Genomic DNA, 9,686 nt, shown 5'->3' on the forward strand with positions numbered 1-9,686 from the left:
GGATATATTGAAGCAACATCTCAAGACATCAGTCAGGAAGTTAAAGCTTGGTCGCAAATGGGTCTTCCAAATGGACAATGACTCCAAGCATACTTCCAAAGTTGTGGCAAAATGGCTTAAGGACAACAAAGTCAAGGTATTGGAGTGGCCATCACAAGCCCTGACCTCAATCCTATAGAAAATGTGTGGCCAGAACTGAAAAAGCATGTGCGAGCAAGGAGGCCTACAAACCTGACTCAGTTACACCAGCTCTGTCAGGAGGAATGGGCCAAAATTCACCCAACTTATTGTGGGAAGCTTGTGGAAGGCTACCCAAAACTTTTGACCCAAGTTAAACAATTTAAAGGCAATGCTACCAAATACTAATTGAGTGTATGTAAACTTCTGACCCACTGGGAATGTGATGAAAGAAATAAAAGCTTAAATAAATCATTCTCTCTACTATTATTCGGACATTTCACATTCTTAAAATAAAGTGGTGATCCTAACTGAACTAAGACTGGGAATCTTTACTAGGATTAAATGTCAGGAATTGTGAAAAACTGAGTTTAAATGTATTTGCTTAAGGTGTATGTAAACTTCCGACTTCAACTGTAGGTCCTCCTTCTCTCCTCCTGTTCCCTCCTGCTTCACTTTGGAGCCAGATGGAGGGAATTAAGTCCTGTGTATTTATATATGTACATGTTCAGGGATGTAAATATTCTAATATCTAGCTCTTAGGGGTTTGAGTGGAAGGATTATTTTGGGTTGCAGCAGTCATCTGCTGGCCAGAATATCAGCCGTGCTGAGTGAGAGGGTAAGAAAACACACATGGAAGAGATCAAACATCTAAATGTATTTTGTTTCTGTATATGCGTACCGTACTGTACATTTATTGCCATGTATATAGAGATAGTATTGTACATGATTTATATTGTGTTGTTATATTGTATTTCTTATTAGAACAGAACAAAATCTGTATTAATAAAAAAAAAAGACTATTTATGCTTTTGTGCCTATCGTTTGTATGAAGGGCAAAGTTAGGTTTAGGTATCACTTAGCAACATACTGCTCCTGAGCTGCCATGTGCACATGCCTACGTGGACGCATTCCTTTTCATTTACATAGTGAGTTGTTTGCAGAGAGAGAGGAGCTTGAGCGTGTGTGTGGGAGAGAGAGCACTCCCAGTCCCATCATGCACCTGTCCTACTGTCAATAAACTGCACAGCACAAATTTCATTCCATTGGGATTGTGGTGAGACCTGATTCATTGTATTGTAGGCTACATGGTTTGCCATTTTCGATTAATGTTAGCTGCTCAGTTAGCCTTGACTGTGGCTCTGAGCATTCAGGAATTGGTGCTGTTCGATGTTTAGTGTGAATAGCTCTTATAGGACCTAAAGGCAGTCAGTATGATGCATGTGATGAAAGTTAAAATGTATCACATATCCTTTAAAACCAATCTCTGTTACAATTTCCATGTTGATTAAAATCTCTGACAGGACTCTCTGACACGTTCCTCGAATTAATCAGGTATTTAACCTTTTGACGACATGGGGCCTACAATATTAATCATTAACAACTATTGACTTGCAATTTCTATGAATATTGCAACGAGATTGACACAAAAAAACCTGTCATTGACAATCGATGTAACACCACTCTTTACATGCTGTAAAATAATAAATGTACCATTTGCTAGCTATGGAGTCAAGTTTTGCTAGGATTGTCACAAATTATGTTTTGTGCAGGCTAATGTAGCGGATGTTGGTTTCTCCCGTTGGAGACCTGGGTTCAGATCCCACCCATGACACAAACACTTGTGGAGAGATTGACCTTCCTTGCAGAGCTATAGCCATATAATATACAGAGCTTGGGTCTCAGCAGTCCAATCTAGCTTAGTCAATAGGAGGACCTGTCAGGTCTGCTTAGCCCTGGACTGACTTTATAATCATCCATTCCAACTGTCCAAATCTCTTTCTTTCTACCCCTGACTGTCCCTCCCCTTCTCCATTCTCCATCCCCTGCTACCATGCTCCCTCTTCTCTCTCTTGCTCTGATCCCTACATTTAGCAGCTCTGTCCCAGATTCTTACAGTATTTACTGCTGACTGCAGGCACTCTGCTTTTCTTGAATAATAATATATGCGTCATCCCTCCCTCATTCCCTCTCTCCAGTGCTGTGACAATAGGAAACTAATGAAGATTACTCCTGGTGTTCATGTAAACTTGTCCTCTACCAACATCTTTCCCCACTTTACCAGGCAATTCTTTGTTACTGGGCCAGGAATTGTATTGGGTCATTTAATTTCACTATGTGGGTGAGTAGAGAGGGAATCTGCCCTAGGGTCAGATTGCTTGCTCTTACTTAAATCCATGGCTGTCTTATCTGATGAGACACTGAAACTAGCTTGTGGCCTTTTGTCTCTCTCTTCAAACACAGTGAAGGGAGTGGCACCAGGGTTGAATAGAGTTTGGGCTAGACCTTTGTCTCCTTGGTATCTTCTTGATTAATTAAAGCATGAGGGGGTGAGGTTTGTGTATGATTCAAGAATGTAGGGCCTTGTCATGTTTAAACTAAACATGAGTGTGTGTGCAAGACAGGGGAGTGAGTGATTGGTTGGAGTAATAGTTCAGCCATCTTCAGGGACAAAGGAAGTGGGTGTGGAGTGATAAAGAGCGGGAAACTGAAGAGGGAGGGATTTAGAGCTAGAAGAGTTGGGGATGATGGTATATAATGTGATGTGAGGGAGGGAAAACGGGGTGCCACTCTGCAGACTGGTATCGGCTTTGTTGAAAACTTTAATAAAGTAATTTCTTGATGTAACAAAAACTCTGTAAGACCTTATTTGTAATAAAGTATAGTGGTTATTTTCCACAACAAGGTTCACCTTCCAGCAGGACAATGACCCTAAGCATACTGCTAAAGCAACACTCTAATAGTTATGCAGGCTCAAGGTTTCAGTTTTTATGTCTTATTTCTTGTTTGTTTCACAATAAAACATATTTTGTATTTTCAAAGTGGTAGGCATTTTGTGTAAATCAAATGATACAAACCCCCAAAAAATCATTTTAATTCCAGGTTGTAAGGCAACAAAATAGGAAAAATGGCAAGGGGGGTGAATACTTTCGCAAGCTACTGTAAGAATGATGGGGGCCACTGTGTTCTTGGCGACCTTCAATACTGCAGACATTTTTTGGTACCTTTCCCCATATCTGTGCCTCGACACAATCCTGTCTCGGAGCTCTACGGGCAATTCCTTTGACCTCATGGCTTGGTTTTTGCTCTGACAAGCATTGTCAACTGTGGACCTCATATGGACAGGTGTGTGCCTTTCCAAATCATGTCCAATCAATTGAATTTACCACAAGTGGACTCCAATCAAGTTGTAGAAACATCTCAAGGATGATAAATGGAAACAGGATGCACCTGAGCTCAATTTCGAGTGTCATAGCAAAGGGTCTGTATACTGATGTAAATAAGGTATTTTTTTGTTTTTATAAATGTGCAAACATTTATAAAAACCTGTTTTAGCTTTGTTATTATCGGGTATTGTGTGTAGATTGATGAGAAAAAAATATATTTTAATAAATTTTAGAATAAGGCTGTAACGTAACAACATTTGGAAAAAGTAAATGGGTCTGAATGCACTTTAGCCATGTTATTTTTAACGATATATTTATTGTACTGTCCTAACGAATAGAAATGTAACAATGACATTTGGCTAAGCAAAAATTCACTTGGTTAAGTCCACAAAACTGAAAATGAACAGATTCAACAACCATATCTCTGTCACTCACAAATACAGTCATTGGTGGTAATTCTACAATTAACTCAGAAAGGCAAGGCACACCGGGAAAGTATAATGGAGGCGTGGCTTAGTAGGGGCGTGGCTTTCAAATTGTTTTTGGCCACCCGTGAGTGGAAGTGTTGTACCAGTTTAAGTGTTGGTTATGGTTATGCTAATGAAATTAAAGTTTGAGCATGTTTACTGCAAGGTCTGAGGAATTCGTAAATGCTTATGTAAGCGCATGTGGCATTCTAAACTATTAAATAATATTGTGATGCCCTTTAATCCAACAAGAGTGACCTTGTCAAAAGATATGGTTCTCTTTATGTGATGGTTAAAAATACTGTATGTGCAAACTATATACCCTTCCTATTGTTAGAAATACTACGTGAGGTGTTATTGCGTGAGACTAAAAGAGTTAATGCTCTAACACTGACGAAGTGTAATAGCCTCAGCACTGAGCAAAATGTTAATTTAACCCGTATAAACACTGGCCCAGTGTTAAGTTCAAAAACTGTCAGTGTTGATTTAACACTGGAGAATTTGCTGTGGGTGTTTGAAGGATGTACATTTGTAAGTCCCATTGCATTGAGTGTAATTTCCATCCAGTTGAGGTCCAAGGATACTTTGTGAGGGGGTATTTTGGGGTGGTAAATCTTTTGATCTCTGAGATTTATGCCCTGCTAGAAAACGACGAAGGGAGGGTCCGAAAACACATTACTGATACTGTCATCGGATCTTAGAATGTGCCATTGTTTGTGAACGATTCCCTTAATTTGTTCAGAGCATTTTGAGTACCGTGTAGTGAGAATGCAATAATGATTATTTTAGCAAAACTGTGCATGTAAGACATCAGGTCTCGATTTGTTTAGGATTTTTTCAACTGCAGTATTGATCTGACAATCTTTGTACCCCTTTAATTTCATTTTCTTAGCATTTCAACCATGTTTCTGTCAGAGTCTGATTGTTTTTTTGCTAATTCTTTTGATTAGACAGAATTGGCTGTAGGGCAAACAGTTTTTCAAGGGAATACGGAAGTGGTCCAATGAAGCGGATGCTAAGCTACAGGACTGTTTTGCTAGCAGATCCTGGAAAATGTTCTGGGTTTAGTCCAATGGCATTGAGGAGTTTACCACATCAGTCACTGGCTTCATTAATAAGTGCATCGACGACGTTGTCCCCACAGTGACTATACATACTGTATCCCAACCAGAAGCCATGGATTACAGGCAACATCTACACTGAGCTAAAGGCTAGAACTGCCGCTTTCAAGGAGCAGGACACTAATCCGGACGCTTATAAGAAATCCCGCTACACCCTCCGACGAATCATCAAACAGGGAAATTGTCAATACAGGACTAAGATTGAATCCTACTACACCAGCTCTGGCTCTTGTCGGATGTGGCAGGGCTTGCAAACTATCACGGATTACAAAGGGAAAACCAGCCAAGAGCTGCCCATTGACGCAAGCCTACCAGATGAGCTAAATGCCTTCTATGCTCACTTTAAGGCAAGCAACACTAAACCATGCGTGAGAGCACCAGCTGTTCCGGGCGACTGTATGATCACGCTCTCCGTTGCCAATGTCAGTGAGAGGTTTAAACAATTTATCATTCACAGGGCCGCAAGGCCAGACGGATTACCAGGATGCGTATTCAGAGCATGCGCTGACCAGCTGGGGTCTTCACTGACATGTTCAACCTCTCTCTGACCCAGTCTGTAATACCTACATGTTTCAAGCAAGCCACCATAGTCCCTGTTCCTAAGAACGCCAAAGTAACCTGTCTAAATGACTACCGCCCTGTAGCACTCACATCTGTAGCCATGAAATGCTTTGAAAGGCTGGTCATGGCTCACATTCACACCATCATCCCAGAAACCCTGGACCCACTCCAATTCGCATACCGCCCCAACAGATCCACAGATGACGCAATTATATTGCACTCCACACTGCCTTTTCCCACCTGGACAAAAGGAACACCTACGTGAGAGTGCTGTTTATTGACTACTGTTCAGCGTTCAACACCCTAGCGCCCTCCAAGCTCATCACTAAGCTAAGAACCCGGGGACTGAACACCAGGTGGGGAGGGTAGGCAACAACACATCCACCACGCTGACCCTCAACACAGGGGCCCCTCAAGGCTGAATGCTTAATCCCCTCCTGTACTCCCTGTTCACCCATGACTGTATGGCCACGCATGACTCCAACACCATCCTTAAGTTTGCCAATGACACAACGGTGGTAGGCCTGATCACCGATGACGATGAGACAGCTTATAGGGAGGAGGTTAGAGACCTGGCAGTGTGGTGCCAGAACAACAACTGCTCCCTCAACGTGGGCAAGACAAAGGAGCTTATCGTGGACTACAGGAAACGGAGGGCCGAACACTCCCCCATTCACATCGACAGGGCTGTAGTAGAGCGGGTCGAGAGCTTCAAGTTCCTCGGTGTCCATATCACTAAGGACATATCATGGTTCAAACATACCAACATAGTCGTGAAGAGGGCACGACAACGCCTCTTCCCCCTCAGGAGGCTGAAAAGATTTGGCATGTGCCTTCAGATCCTCAAAAAGTTATACAACTGCACCATTGAGAGCATCTTGACTGGCTGCATCACCGCTTGGTATGGCAACTGCAGTACATCACTGGGGCCGAACTCCCTGCCATCCAGAACCTCTATACCAGGCGGTGTCAGAGGAAGGCCCTAGAAATGGTGAAAGTCTCCAGCCACCCAAGTGATATACTTTTCTCTCTGCTACTGCACAGCAAGCGGTACCGGAGCACCAAGTCTGTGACCAAAAGGCACCTGAACAGCTTCCACCCCCAAGCCATAAGATTGCTGAACAGTTAATCAAATGGCTACCTGGACCATTTACATTGACCCCCTTTATTATTTATTTATCTTAATTATTTTGCACTGACTACCTTGCACTGGCTCTATGCACACTCACTAGACTCTACCCACACACTCACACATTCTACACTGACACTGCAATACACACACACACACGCATATTGACGCCACACCCTCACACATAGACACACTTTACATACGCTGCTGCTACTCTGTTTATTATATATCCTGATTGCCTAGTTACTTTTACCCCTTCCCACATGTACAGTCGTGGTCAAAAGTTTTGAGAATGACACAAATATTAATTTTCACAAAGTCTGCTGCCTCAGTTTTTATGATGGCAATTTGCATATACTCCAGAATGTTATGAAGTGTCACGATCGTCGGAGGAAGTGGACCAATGCGCAGCGTGATAAGTGAACATCCTTTATTTTAGATTCACCACACGAAACAAAACAACAAACGATACGAAACGTGAAGTCCTTGGTTACAATACAAACCATACGGAACAAGATCCCACAACACACTGTGGAAAACAGGCTGCCTAAGTATGGTTCCCAATCAGAGACAACAAGCAACAGCTGATACACGTTGCCTCTGATTGAGAACCACACCGGCCAACATAGAAACAAATGAACTAGATAATAACCCTAGCACACAAAACACATAGAAACAACACACCCTGGCTCAACATAACAGAGTCCCAGAGCCAGGGCGTGACAGTACCCCCAAAGGCGCGGACTGCGACCGCGCCAAACATAAACCGAACAGGGGAGGGCCGGGTGGGCATTCCTCCTCGGAGGCGGTTCCGGCTCCGGGCTTGACCCCCACCCTCCAACAAACCCCCAAAGCGCCCCTGGTCCGGTCTGGCCCTGCTGGCCAGAGCTGGACTGAACACTGGTGGAGCGGATTGCTCTAGCTCCGGAGTGGAGCAGCTGACCGGTGCCGGACCAGGCACCGGTGGAACAGGCACGGGCTGTGCCGGACTGACGACGCGCATCACAGGCTTGGTGCGGGGAGCAGGGACGGGCCGGACCGGGCTGACGACGCGCACCATTGGCTTAGTGCGGGGAGCAGGGACGGGCCGAACCGGGCTGACGAAGTGCACCACTGGCTTGGTGCGGGGAGCAGGGACGGGCCGAACCGGGCTGACGAAGCGCACCACTGGCTTGGTGCGGGGAGCAGGAACAGGCCGGACCGGGCTAATGACGCGCACCACAGGCTTGGTGCGAGGGGCAGGAACATGCCGGACCGGGCTGGCGACGCGCACCACAGGCTCGGTGCGAGGGACAGGAACAAGCCGGACCGTACTGGGGACACACACCACTGGCCCTACGCGGGGATCAGGAACGGGCCGGACCGGACTGGCAACACACCCCAGTACCTCTCGCCGTGCCTCTACATTCACCTTCCCCCTGGTGACCAGTGACTCCCGTAACCTGGCGGCCTCCTTTGCCAACCCGCTGAACCACTCTATCCCGGCCTCCTGCTGCCCCGTCGTCCACGGCGTGAGCCCCCCCCTAAAAAATTTCTGGTCGTCTCTCCTCCCCGTGGGCCAGGCCTCCATGGCTCTCGCCAGACTCTCGCTCCTCTGCTCCCAAGTCCAGCCTCTCTCCTCCTCCCGCGGCTTGACCCAGTCGAGATTGATATCCTTTAGAGCCCTCTCTGGCGTTGGCTCATGGACACGCTGCTTGGTCCAGTTATGGTGGGATCTTCTGTCCCGTGTTTGGTTAGTGTCTATTGCCAAGGACTTCACGTTTCGTATCGTTTGTTGTTTTGTTCGTGTGGTGTTCTCTAAAAAATTAAGTATGCTTGCATTCCACGCTGCGCCTTGGTCCTCTGGGTTCGACGATCGTGACATGAAGAGTGACCAGATGAATTGCAATTAATTGCAAAGTCCCTCTTTGCCATGAAAATGAACTTAATCCCCCAAAAACATTTCCACTGAATTTCAGCCCTGCCACAAAAGGACCAGCTGATATCATGTCAGTGATTCTCTCGTTAACACGGGTGAGAGTGTTGACGAGGACAAGGCTGGAGATCACTCTGTCATGCTGATTGAGTTAGAATAACAGACTGGAAGCTTTAAAAGGAGGGTGGCGCTTGAAAACATTGTTCTTCCTCTGTTAACCATGGTTACCTGCAAGGAAACATGTGCCGTCATCATTGCTTTGCACAAAAAGGGCTTCACAGGCAAGGATATTGCTGCTAGTAAGATTGCACCTAAATCAACCATTTATCGGATCATCAAGAACTTCAAGGAGAGAGGTTCAATTGTTGTGAAGAAGGCTTCAGGGCGCCCAAGAAAGTCCAGCAAGCGACAGGACCGTCTCCTAAAGTTGATTCAGCAGCGGGATTGGGGCAACACCAGTGCAGAGCTTGCTCAGGAATGGCAGCAGGCAGGTGTGAGTGCATCTGCACGCACAATGAGGCGAAGACTTTTGGAGGATGGCCTGGTGTCAAGAAGGGCAGCGAGGAAGCCACTTCTCTCCAGGAAAAAACATCAGCGACAGACTGATATTCTGCAAAAGGTACAGGGATTGGACTGCTGAGGACTGGGGTAAAGTCATTTTCTCTGTTGAATCACCTTTCCGATTGTTTGGGGCATCCGGAAAAAAGCTTGTCCGGAGAAGACAAGGTGAGCGCTACCATCAGTCCTGTGTCATGCCAACAGTAAAGCATCCTGAGACCATTCATGTGTGGGGTTGCTTCTCAGCCAAGGGAGTGGGCTCACTCACAATGTTGCCTAAGAACACAGCCATGAATAAAGAATGGTACCAACACATCCTCCGAGAGCAACTTCTCCCAACCATCCAAGAACAGTTTGGTGACGAACAATACCTTTTCCAGCATGATGGAGCACCTTGCCATAAGGCAAAAGTGATAACTAAGTGGCTCGGGGAACAAAACATCGAAATTTTGGGTCCATGTCCAGGAAACTCCCCAGACCTTAATCCCATTGAGAACTTGTGGTCGATCCTCAAGAGGCGGGTAGACAAACAAAAACCCACAAATTCTGACAAACTCCAAGCATTGATTATGCAAGAATGGGCTGCTATCA

The sequence above is a fragment of the Coregonus clupeaformis genome, chromosome 10 (genome assembly GCF_020615455.1).
Source record: "Coregonus clupeaformis isolate EN_2021a chromosome 10, ASM2061545v1, whole genome shotgun sequence".
Taxonomy (NCBI): domain Eukaryota; kingdom Metazoa; phylum Chordata; class Actinopteri; order Salmoniformes; family Salmonidae; genus Coregonus; species Coregonus clupeaformis.